An 11,016-nucleotide genomic window follows, 5' to 3' on the forward strand; every position below is an offset into this window, starting at 1 on the left:
AGTTTATATATTTAATTTGTTTCCTGGTCAGTGGCCGCACTGGCACCTTGCAAAGTTTTTTCAGAATTGTTCTTGCTGTTACTTTTATTCAGAAACCAACCAACAGACAGAGAAATGTGTTTAAAATTAATAAAGTTGTTTCTATCCCTGCTGTCAAAATGAAACTCAGTTCAAGTACAAAGTTACTAATGATCAATAAATTATTATATGTTCCTTTTTACAAATGAACTGCATCAATAAAATATTAGTGCACCACTGTCGTCACTTCATTAAACCAAATTAGATATTTTGTGTAATTAATAATTGGTTTCTGTTTAAAAGCACATCAGCATCAAAGGTCTGCCCTTATTTCTGGCTATATTATTGTTTTTGCTTGGTGGGGAGCTGATTTCAGAGACCTCCTGCCTGCTGATGATGTATGTTTTTCTTTCTGAGGCTGTTTGGGGGACATTTCTAGGCTGATCAATACCTGTCATGTGGGATCTGCTGTCAAGTTCCTGAAGCCTGGTCACTGAGTGTGAAGGGCAGTCACATGAGTGCAGTGACACACATACACACACACACACACACACACACACACACACACACACACACACACACACACACACACACACACACAAGCACACACACTAATGCGGCCTCTCTCTCTCTCCCTTTTGTGAACTCAGAGCAATGTGAGGCTATCTATGCATAAACTGACAATTTTCCCCCAATATATCTGGGACTGGGAAACACATCCGGTCACCATGGTTTTCTGTAAAATGGAAATTACTTTGGACACAAAACATATTTTAGATATAGAGTGAGACAGGGCTCTCCATCCATTTTCAGAAACCGCTTGTCCACGTAGTTTCGCGCCGGGGGGGTGGCTATCTCCAGTGGTCAATGGGCAATCAGGCGGGGTACACCCTGGACAGAGAGCCAATCTATCGCAGGGCAACACAGAGACACACAGAACAAACAATTATGCACACACACACACACACACACACACACACACACACACACACACACACACACCTAAGGACAATTTAGACAGACAAATTAACCTAACAGTCATGTTTTTGGACTGTGGGAGGAAGCCGGAGTACCCGGAGAGGTGGCATTTTAGTCCCTCATGTCGTATTCCAGAATTAATACTAGCAGGATTCCAAATTAGCTCTTTTGTTCATTTTCTTAGCTCAGACTTCTGCAGACCTCTTATCTTCTGTTCAGTACAGACACCAAACACAAGACACACATTAAAATAACATCAAAGACAAATGCATTCATTGAGTGTTGGTGTACACGCAGACCTGTATTGTCATTACACACCAGAATTTTATCTGAAATGATGAAGCTGAAACAAAGCTAGCCCTGTCATAACTTGGTACATAAATAAGAACTTTTTATGATTACATGTCTTAACAAACCTTAGACCATTTTTCCCCAGATGCTGACTTTTGGTTATTTCATATTGAATTTGTTTTTGTCAAATAAAAACAATCAAAAATTAAAACGGTAGTTTGTATTTGTTGCAAAAATAACATTTATATTATATTTGTGATGTAGCTGGCTCAATGCTGATTTTCAGGACATAAAAGTCTGTTGTGTTCCTGTCGTTTTCTGCTTAACACGATTTAACTTTGTTCTTCTTTCTAGTTTAAAATAACACTGTGGCTATTGCCAAGTCATTGTGTCGTGCAGGAAATTCTCTTTCAGCTGCACAAGAGATGGCTTCGATTAAATTTATTTCAGGTTTCATCACTTGTATTTATTCAGACAGTCATTGATTCTCCTCCAGGAGAGACTTGGGAAACAGTCAGAGGAGTCCGGGATCAATAAACAAAAACAACGCCTTAGCCAGCAAGGGTTTGAGAGGACAGGATAAAAAACACAGTTCTGGAGTAGTGTCAATAGTGTAAAATGTAAAACGTATAAAACACTTTTTTATTTATTCTTAGTAAACATTATTTGTAATAAAATTATTAAAAAAATACTAGTTTGTTTGTATACAAAAATAAATGAAATAAAAAATACATTATTTTAAAGTGGTCTCAAATTTTGGGGGTTGAGTTCTTTAAAAGTCACTCAAGATTTTTCTGATGATGAGTCAATAAAAATAGGTCAAAAGGTTCAACGATGATTAAAAAAAATGTTAACTTGATTTTGCTAACATTTCCTGGTTTCACCACTATTTTCTGCCCCTTAGCTAAAATTACAAAGCTAATACAATCGTTTAGGGAATACTTATATAAGAGAAGGCATTGGTGTGTTTTTACACACTGATTTACATTCCTTTTACACAAGCACATGTGAAAACATGTGATTCTCGCCTTTCAAAACTCCAAGTCTTAATCAAAATAAACTTTTAAATGTTAAACTGAATACAAAGTTAAAAACATTATTTATAAACAGAAATAGTCTTACCTGATGTGAGATGAAGCTTAAAGTTAAGACAGGCTAAACTAAAGGTGTGTGTCTGATCCACAGAGTAAGACTGTACCCTGATGGAGTGACCGCACAGTTGGGTATCGGATGTGACTTTAGTGTGTGTGTGTGTGTGTGTGTGTGTGTGTGGGTGTGGGGGGGGGGGCTCGATTGATTCCACTAGCTGGGCTTCCATTCACATTTTCCTCAAACCTCATTAATGACAAACCCATGGATGCTGACACTGAGTTTATTTAGCAGGAGTAACGTGACCCAGAGATACTTCAACATGTTCTTAATGCTCTTTTATACATTTGATCTTTACTCATAACATATAGAAGAACGGTGTTTGTTACACATTCATAATGTTGCAGACCAAAGAATTTACGTGTTAAATGTGATCGATAACAGTATCAGTGGTCATGAGATCCTCCCACAGGAAACACATTGTTCACAACAGCTGGTCAAAGCCTTTACATGAGTTCATCTCTGCAGGAGAGGTTTGATTAGCCATGTTGGTGGTGATCCAGGGGAAATGAAAGTAATTCAATTTGAGACGCTCATCCAAGTATCAGCTTCTACTAGTCTCATGAAAATTTGTCTGCTGGTTTATTATTGTGCAATCAAGCAATTAAACACACACACACCCATACATATGCGCATGCATACACACACACACACACACACACACACACACACACGCATATAGGATGCACACACATACACGTGCACACACACAAGCACACATGTACACACACACACACACACACACACTCACAGAATAACTGTCATACATGTACCCCAACCTTCCAAACATTCAGTTTGTGTCTTTATGGTATGCTAATATTAGGCTGTTCCTAACATCTAATCATTAAGTACCATTCACTTTTGAACCAGTTTAACCCTCTCAGGCTCAAAATAAGTTTTGATAAAAGGACGAACAACAAAGTCCTTCAGGGGTACTTCTCAGTTAAAAAATGCTCATGAAATACGTACGAGGAGTAACCAGGTAGGTAGGTTTTAACGTTGCAAATCTGCAACGCCTGCCTCCAGAGGGTTAACCAAGTCATTAATAAATCAGAAGAAATATGATATCATACTATTTACATGTTGCTGCGAGTGGCCACCAGATGGCTTCTGTCCTTCTCTGGCAGCACCTGGAATCATAACTAAATATATCAGTGTTGTTTTATTGAAGAGGTAAACCTACAGGCTAGATGGACAGGACAGAGCTCATGCATGTGACTGTTCATCTGGGTTAAAAACATTTTTACACATCATGCCCTTCTCTATATGAGAATTTATGGAAGGAAACTATTGAATCTACTTGGTTAAGCAGGTGTACATTATTGTAAATAAAATGTTTAAAGATGCGATAATACATGTAGCTACCAGTATTGATTTTGACTGAAAGTTGTCAGATTTATCTACATTATTTTGATAATAAACCTGTGTGATAAAATTAACCAACTTAAAAACCCTTTGATAGTTTTTGTTTTCATTTATGAATAATGTGAATTAGATCTGACACAAATTTGAGTAAATATTAAGTTCAAAATTCCAGAAAATATTTGGAATTTGTTGGATCATGAAGATTTTCTTAATGTTTTGTATGTTTTGATTTACTTAACAACTTAGGCTAAAAACATTAGTTTACCTAGGTCGTCTAGTCTGATTTAAAGCCACTTCTGTTTTTTTCAACTAAACATTTCTTTTCTTATTCTAGATAAAATACATAATATTTATTACTATATCAGATGTTCTCTGTGGTGCAAAAACACCTCTGAGCGGAAGAGGATTTTTATGTGTTTTTCCCTGTGAGCTTCTTTAGTACAAATCATGTTCACATAAGGAAACTTTATAATACATTTATTCTAGTATGATATACCTAATTATATGATGTGTGAATATTTTGTATGTCATTTTTTGTAAAGTATTTATTTTCAACTTTAAAATCCAAAAAGCTTAAAACTGACAGAAATTTAGTTTTATTATTTAAGAAAAATGAGATGGTTTCTGTATTTTTGATGATCACTCTGAACAAAAACATCAGAAAGCAGAAGGAATGGGAAAATCTTTTTTTCTTCACTATAAACTTTAACCTTCTTGTTGCTTATTCAAAACCTGAGGTGCTCACTTCTTTCTTTTCTTTGGTGTTTGTTTTTGTGTGCTAAACCAGAGCTAAATTGTCAGTCAAAAGTGTGACAGCTGACACTGGACGTGTACCACATAAACAGGCTTCTGGCAAAATAAACAACCTTTGTAACAATGAAGGAGGCTGTTGTGAGGGGCCCTGTGGCCTGTCATGGCTCTATGCACAATGCACACCATCAGTGTCCAACTGCATACACACACTTAAAAATGTGTAGTCCACTTCTTAGTCAGAGACAAGAATGAAAATCCAGAAGATTAAATTATTGTCCAGTCTCTAAAAGCAATGTTTACAACATGAAGTCTGTTAGTCTGGATTAAATCTGGTGACACAAGTAGAAGTTCTGTGGAGTCTCAGAGTTTGAGATTTTGAATAGGAAATGCTGGACATTTACAGCTTAAAAATAACAAAAATAATCAGCAGGGCTAACAGCAGTTAAATAATGATTACCTAAACTGCTAAAATTATGTTGTGAAGAGCTGTTTCGGCCCTCAGGGCTGTTCTTAAGTGTTTTAGTTTATTTAGAAAGACTAAAACCATAAAATCAGTTCTAAAATGGACTGTAGCAGTGTAAGTCCGTCAGCACTGGGGTGACGTGATCCCTCCCTCTTGGATCAGACAGAAACCTAGCTGCCGCAACCTGTTTATGGATGCCTTACATGCCCCAGTCAGAACAGAATTACATTTTTCCAGCCTCGATGTGATTAAAAGATTACAGTTTCAAGATGCGTCCTCGAGAACAATAACCCTGGACAAGTGGCGCAGGTGGAAGAAGCATGTCTGCACAGTCATGCTTACATAGTATGCTTATCAAATGAAAGGTCAATCTTCACTCCCAAGATGGTCACCATCCCCTTCTCTACAGATGAAAGTTTGGATAAATCCACTGGAACCAGGCAACTATTCCCTGAACCAGACCTAAAGACAATCAGCCCTGATTTAGCCTAATTTAAACAGAGGAGGTTGTCTGCTAGCCAGGCTTTCACCTACTCTAAACAATTAATGAACAGCTGTAACCCATCAGAGGAGCATTTGGAGACGGGAAAGTAAATCTGGCAATCAAATGGTGAAACCTAACTTCATGCTTCCGAAAGAGCAGTCCTGAAGGTAAAAACGCGGTGAGAAGAACGAGGGTCCAAAGATAGAACCCTGTGGAACCTCCTAACAGAGGGGAACCTTGTCCGAGGGGAAACTCCCTTTGGTGACAGAGATAGTCCTGTGAGTCAGATAGGATCTGACTCATTCAAATGCAGGTCCTGTAATCCCAACCCACTTGTCAAGCTGGTCCAAAAGGATGCTGCGGTCCACGTATCAAAAGCAGCTGACAAGTCAAGGAGCAGAAAAATCACAGGATCTGTCTCATCAGTAGCCAATAAAATATCATTAAAAACTGATAAAATATTAGTTTCAGTTCTATGACCTGCCTTTTTTACCTGATAGAAAATTCTCTTAGATTTCGTATTGCTCCAGGAATACCATTAGCTGGTTGTAAACCAGTTTTTCCAGTAGCTAGCAGTAGAAAGTGAGAAATTAACCCACACTTCTTGTTCAAGGCCTGGTCTCTTCAGCAAAGGGATAAATGGTTTTAATTTTGTTTTCTTACAGCCACACTCACCAAACTCAAGAAGACAGCATGAGGTGGTGTTTTAACATGATGATTTATTCAACTAAAAAGGTAACACAGCTGATCAGTTATGTTAGAATGCCTTGATGTGTGGACAAGTACATGGTGCAAAACCCAAACATAACAAGAAGCCAAACATCAGAGGTAGCAGGGTGAACTCCCCACTGAGCAGAGGAGGCAAACGAAGGGGCAGCCTTCAAAGGGTAGAAGTCTACCAAACCCAGATGTATCTCATGTCCGTAATGGCTGTCCAACCTTCTGGCTCTTGGAGGGTGCAGACAGTTTTTTTCCTCCTCTCCTCCATATCTTATCCTCAAGACCTTTGTCTGTCTGTGTGTGTTGGGTGCACGGCTGCTTCTGCATTTTTTCTGGAAACTGGAAACTGAAATTCACTAAAATGGATCTCGTCAGTTGGTCACTCAACGTGGTTGATAAAATTTTTTCAACAATGAAAACGGGAGAAGGGGCTCCCAGATGCCCCTCCGGGACAGACCAGATGTCTGTGGAGGACTCTGAAGATGTGTGGATATTCGTGGTGTTGGTGTCGGGTTTCCTGCTGATCGGCATTGGAGGCTACCTGGCTTACCGGAAAATAACGAGCTGTCGAGGAATATTGGCCGGATGCCGGAGCTCAGAGATGGATTGCACTGCTACGTGAATTCACAGACTCTTATAAGTGTCGAGATGAATCGTAAGCTCGGGCCTTTGGCCGAGATTCATGCATTGGCACAAAGATGGATGCCATCAAGGACAGAGTGGACGAATCAGCACGGATTGGGATCGTTTAATGTCCATTATTGGGATTTTGAGAGGTTGAGGACCAACAAACTGTAAGACAGAGAGGAAATTATTTCTGTCAGGCCCCAAAACAATTTCTAATCGGAATCTGGCGTCCTTGAGCCTGCAAGGCTACAACAAAAACTCCCCCCTCAGAAGATATGTGGAACGTGCTGTCACTATGGCAACTCAACTGTGTCTCCTATCCCAGTTTGGGCGGGACTGCGGGAAGGCCGCTGAAACATTCCAGGGTCACTGCAACCCTCCAACCCTCAATGCTCCTCCCTTATCCACACTGAGGTGACATGCGCTGCTTCGTGGCTGCAGGAATTGAAGTAGGGATAGTCCCAACTTACCACCCCACCTAGTGGACACTTATGTTGTGTAATGTCTGAAGTCTATTGCACATAAGTCTGATGTGTTTTTTTTTTTGTAGAGATTAACTACACACTAGAATCAACACTGTTTGCTATCAGTTGTTAGATTCTGAGCGTGACCGAGCATATTAGCACATGAGCTTATATCATATCTTGGATATTTATACATGATATAAGCTGCCCTCCCTATGGAGGGTAGCTCTGAAGTGCCTTTTTTTCCCTCCACCTGAACCAACCTTCATTTAAACCCCTCCTATCTCTATTAAGGTAGCGCGACTCTTGGTTGCGAATAACCACAGTCACCAATTCTTGCCATGTGTCTTGCCCATGTATGTCTGGTCTCTGAATTGTGTGTACTGAAACTTTAATTTCCCTCTGGGATTAATAAAGTATGATTGTTCAGTTCAGTTCAGTTCAGTTTTAGTTTATTTGTCATATTCAAGTTAGCACAGGGTCAACATTGCAATGAAACGTGTATGACGAGCAGCGGTCTCTCAGCAACATGATACAGGAGAAAATATAATAAAATATAATAAAATAAAGCAAAAAAAATATATAGTAAGGAGCAAAATATTAGAGAGACATGGTAAAAGGTAAAAGATGACTAAATATATATGTGTCAATAAAGAAAATCCTGAAAAGAAATATGACGGGAGGGCAGATGGGATATTGCACAGGAATGAGCTGCAGAAAATTACAGTATTGCACTTTAGATATAAACTACAGTATTGCAGGATATAAATTATGCAGGATATAGATTACAGTGTTGCACTTTGGAAATAAATTACAATAACAATAAAGTGAAGTGACCAGTACGGATTAAATATAGTACTTGTGAAGCTGCAGGGTAGCTTCTGAGTCCTGTGTTGTGTGTGTTTAGGTGTTGTGGTTGAGGTGTCGTATGGCTTGATGATAGAAACTGTTTTTAAGTCTTGTAGTCCGAGCAGACAGACTCCTGTAACGTCTGCCAGATGGTAACAAGGAGAACAGCTGATGTGCCGGGTGGCTGTGGTCCTTGATGATGCTGTGTGCTTTCCGGAGGCATCGTTGGAGATAAATGTCCTGAATGGCAGGAAGCCTCATGCCAGTGATGTGCTCTGCTGCTTTCACCACCCTCTGTAGTGATTTACGGCTGCTGGCAGAGCAGCTTCCGTACCACACTGTGATGCAGCTCGTCAGCAAACTCTCAATTGCACACCTGTAGAAATTTGAGATGAAGCAGGCGCTCACGCCAAACTTCCTCAGCCTCCTCAGGAAGTAAAGCCGCTGGCGAGCTTTCCTGATAGTAGTGTCTGTGTGAAGGGTCCAGGAGAAGTCCTCAGTGATGTTGACTCCAAGGAACTTGAAGCTGCTGACCCTTTCGACCTCGACCCCGTTGATGCGGATGGGTTGGTGTTCCCTGACTGGTCGTTTCCGGTAGTCCACTATCATTTCTCTGGTTTTGCTGATGTTGAGAGTCAGGTTATTTTCCAGGCACCACTCGTACAGTGCCATCACCTCCTCTCTATAGGCCGTCTCATCATCCCCTGTGATGAGGCCTATGATGGTTGTGTCATCCGCAAACTTGATGGTGATGTTGGTCTCATGTTTAGCAACACAGTCGTGTGTGAACAGGGAATATAGGAGGGGGCTAAGCACACAACCCTGGGGCGTACCTGTGTTTAGGATGAGTGATGAGGAAGTGTGCTTACCAACTCTCACCACCTGGGGCCTGTCTGTGAGGAAGTTTAGAATCCAACTGCAGATCGGTGTTCCCAGCCCAAGGTCGACGAGCTTCGTGGCAAGTCTTGAGGGGATGATGGTGTTAAATGCCGAGCTGTAGTCGATGAATAGCATTCTTGCATATGTATTCCCTTTCTCCAGGTGAGTGAGGGCGGTGTGTGTTGCCAGGGCGATGGCATCCTCTGTGGCTCTGTTTGTCCGATAGGCAAACTGAAGAGGATCCAGTGTGTCAGGGAGGGAGGAGCAGATGTGACATTTGACCAGCCGCTCCAGGCACTTCATGATGACGGATGTCAGTGCAACAGGACGGTAGTCATTCAGACAGGAGACCACTGATTTTTTGGGAACGGGAATGATGGTGGATGCTTTGAGGGACGTCGGGACCACTGACTGCCTCAGGGAGAGGTTGAAGATGTTGGTAAACACCTCTGCCAGCTCATCTGCACACACTCGATTTGATTGATTGATTGATTGATTGATTGATTGATTGATTGATTGATTGATTGATTGATTGATTGATTGATTGATTGATTGAAACAGAAATAATACCACATTGATTGGGGACAGGGGAGTCACAGTTTAAATAACTGATTACAGAGCGTGCTCAGTGATGAACCCATTTGATCAGACAGCTTTCTCTGGGGAACCTAACTTGGGATCAGTGGCTAATTTGTGTCCAAGGAGTGCCCTTTTTGATCCACAATCTGCATTTATTGAAAATATTTGTGCTTTTCTTTCACATATCCTGATAACTCCTCACAACTTTGGGCACAACTTGGACACTTCCTCAGAAATCCAAGTGTCCATGTGACATCAAAGCCACCGGGAAAGGTCCACCTGTCCTCGTCTGCCCTCCAGCCATCGCATGATGTAAGCCAAAATGTAATTGTTGTCCTAACAGATGCACTAATTGATGCATAAATAAACCTGGTGTGCTTTGTATGATTCAACCAGAAAAGGGAAATCAAGAAAGAAGGAGCTAAATTATACACAAATGTTCTGATTTCACAGGCAGCTTGTGGTGACTGGTGGCCTTCATCTGGTCAAAAGCACAACTCTGCACTGTCCATCACCTCCATGGCTTCAAGAGCTACTCAGCTTTGCACACATGTACTGGTCTGTCATTAAGCCTTGGTCACAAGGGAACAGGGGGGTTAACTTGACTCCTTACATGCAGCAAGTCAACCGTCACCTATTTACTTCTACTTTAGAATTTCCTCACATCGTTTAATCAGACGGGTATTTTAGGAAGTTTGAGCATCAGAGACACTTTTACCACTAAATCAGTAGGCTTGCTTAATTAATGCTCAACTCCATCAATAATTTTACACGTTTGCAAGTTTTCCTCCTCTACATTGGTTTGCTGATGACTTTCTACATCACTGGCATGATGTTAGTTGAAGCCTCCCTGATGAGTACACCTGATACCAACTCTATATTTAAGAATTTGATTCCTTTGTGAAATCCGTTGTTCTCCAGATAAACAGATAAATGAAGAGAGCCCTCTGTCATTCTCCTGTGAACCTGCCTCTTCTTGTTTATTTCATGTTATTTCTCCATCACTTGTTCTAACATAAGACCAGCTCTGTGGTAGCTTCAGCAGCTGGGAGGGGAGCAGGTGACAAACATGATTGAATTCCTGTTTCTCCTGCTGTGGACACTAATAGCCTCGATGAGATGCGACAGACAGCGAGCTGCAGAGAGACTGAAACCCTTCATTCATGTGCAGCTCCACACATCTGTTGCTTCACTACTGTGATCGGCACACATGCATTCTGGCCAGGTAGGTCTAAAAACAGGTAGCATTGTGACATGAAGCTCCCGCAGGATTACATTTCCTCTGATTAGTTTTAGATGGACATACCTTAATTTCTCCCCTTCAGAGTTTGAATCAACTTTACTTGACTGGACCATGTCAACAGTTGAATCAGAAAATCAATAAACATCACACTGTG

At 40.8% G+C, this 11,016-nt stretch overlaps 1 protein-coding gene across 1 annotated transcript in view; it reads right to left on the reverse strand.

Moving 5' to 3' along the window:
* The window catches only part of slc4a5b (solute carrier family 4 member 5b), a 56,238-nt gene extending 53,721 nt beyond the window's left edge, over positions 1 to 2,517 (reverse strand). Inside the window, exon 1 of the mRNA XM_070552212.1 lies at positions 2,410 to 2,517. The gene's annotated coding sequence lies outside the window, so the exon portion shown is untranslated. The remainder of the gene's footprint in view (positions 1 to 2,409) is intronic.
* Positions 2,518 to 11,016: the final 8,499 nt, after the last annotated feature.

The sequence above is a fragment of the Nothobranchius furzeri genome, chromosome 6 (genome assembly GCF_043380555.1).
Source record: "Nothobranchius furzeri strain GRZ-AD chromosome 6, NfurGRZ-RIMD1, whole genome shotgun sequence".
Lineage (NCBI taxonomy): Eukaryota > Metazoa > Chordata > Actinopteri > Cyprinodontiformes > Nothobranchiidae > Nothobranchius > Nothobranchius furzeri.